Source organism: Triticum dicoccoides, chromosome 5B (genome assembly GCF_002162155.2).
Source record: "Triticum dicoccoides isolate Atlit2015 ecotype Zavitan chromosome 5B, WEW_v2.0, whole genome shotgun sequence".
Taxonomy (NCBI): Eukaryota; Viridiplantae; Streptophyta; class Magnoliopsida; order Poales; family Poaceae; genus Triticum; species Triticum dicoccoides.
In genome coordinates this window covers 647,773,953-647,775,895 of record NC_041389.1, presented here as the reverse complement: position 1 = coordinate 647,775,895, position 1,943 = coordinate 647,773,953, and the positions used below count along the sequence as shown (strand labels likewise).

Here is a 1,943-nt window from a genome sequence, read left to right as displayed (position 1 = left end):
GACGTGGGTATCTGCAACCCAAATTCCTTAGGGTATCTGCAACATGGACGCCCTCGAATATTCGCAAATGGGTCTTCACATGTCCATTAGGGATGGCAATGGGGACAATCCCCTATGGGGACCCATAAAACATCCCCGTACCCATCTATTCCCCATCACCCCATCCCCATCCCCGTTTGCATGACCGGGGATGAAATTTTCCCATACCCATGCCCCACTGGGGAGCGGGGCCCCATTAGGGTCCCCATCCCCATAAACAAATAATCATATATATAATATGATAAAATACAATCAACATTTATTAAAGTGAAATAACAAATAAAAATGCACTAATAATGGTACATGGCGACAAGATGTTGTATGCACCATGGTTGAACACATAACAAGCCATAATGGGCATGTTTCCAACACAAATATCATAGAAATATTGAATAGCGTGAGCACACGCTTGAAGAGAGTATCAATGCAAACACCACATTTAATAAGGACGAAATTTGTCTGACTCGCTTGACATAATTTATTGACTACAAAATTTGTCTGACTCGCTTGACATAATTTATTGACTCCAACATAAGGTTCCATGTGACCATAACTAACTTAAGGTAAACATGATGGTGCGCAAAAGTATTGCAGAGGTAGCAAGCTAACAGCTACAGCCTTGGTATGTGTTCGACATCATTGTTTGTTGAAGTTGAGCTGACTTGTAGGAAGTACAGAAGGAACCCCCTCTATAGTGTGATGCGCTGCAGAAACACATACGACAACCATAAAAAAAATGCTTGATGAATAGATAAAAATCTTTGAAGTATGAAAATGGTGCCATGTACAATCTTAGATTGACTCACCTCTAAACCTTCTTGTATATCATCAAGGCAACTCCAGAAACTAGCAGCCTCGGTCTTCTCATCATCTACATGTGACATGTCCAAAAAAACAGAAACATAAATTTAATCATAAAACTAGAAAATAGAAATGGTTAAAGGATCAAATGATAGAGAAATGTGCAAACCTTTAGCTTTGTTTCTCTCCCAGTTTTGTGAACACATTAAAGCCTCTAGCAAATCAGGGGTCAGACGACTGCGGTGCTCACTAAGTACTCTTCCACTTCTACTGAAAGCTGACTCGGAAAATGCTACTTATCTCCCACTACGTGGAAAGAATAAAAGGATATGCATTGATTTGCACACACTAAATTATTATCACGTTAAATGCAAGAATATATATGGTATTGAGTAATATATGTAGTTACCAATTACATAATGATCATGAAAAAAATGATACTACATTTATCATAGGCATGCGTACAAATCAATTCATGTAAATAGACTGTTGTGGTAGTAAAGAAGTGTGAAAAATCATAATCAATCATTATGTGATTATGATTTCTGAAACTACTGACTAATTATTCAGTGCTAGCACGGCACAATTCAGAACTGACTCTCCCCCAAAAATTAGTGGATGATGATTGATGAACAGTACTATAATCAATCTAAAAGTTTGCAAGCCAAGGGTCGACGAAAAACAACTAAATCTTAAAAATTGTGGATGACGACCAGTACTAAATCAATCTAAAATTTCAGCTTCATGACTGAATCTAAAAAGTCTGGACGCCGATCAGTACTACAAGATACTACATGTGAGACATACATGAAAAACAATCTTCACAAATTCCAATCTCCATCGTGTATGGGCCAATCTCCATTAGCAGAAGATGTCCACGTCGGAGCATGAGGGCCAATCAACTAGAAGGACGGCGGGCAGGGAGCACGGCTAGGCGTGGCTAAGGACGGCGGGGCACGGCGGCCGACGAGGAAGGCACCTGCACCGTCGTCGGACTCTATGGCGGGGAGTGGCTCAGGGGGACGGCGCACCTGCGCCGCCGCCGCCGGCCTCTGCTAGGTCGAAGCTGTCGGCTTCTCCTATCCCCTTCTTTTTTCTAGTCG

The 1,943-nt window shown here is 41.3% G+C and overlaps 1 long non-coding RNA gene across 2 annotated transcripts; it reads right to left on the bottom strand.

Moving 5' to 3' along the window:
* Window positions 1-352: 352 nt before the first annotated feature.
* Window positions 353-1,906, bottom strand: LOC119306498. Of its 2 annotated transcripts, XR_005148968.1 has the most exons (4): window positions 1,648-1,906; window positions 1,010-1,146; window positions 846-910; window positions 353-743 (listed from the first exon to the last, which is right to left on the bottom strand). It is a non-coding gene; the product is annotated as an uncharacterized LOC119306498 (long non-coding RNA). The 2 variants fall into 2 exon arrangements; XR_005148967.1 differs by having other exon boundaries at window positions 1,010-1,901.
* Between the last annotated feature and the right edge of the window lie 37 nt (window positions 1,907-1,943).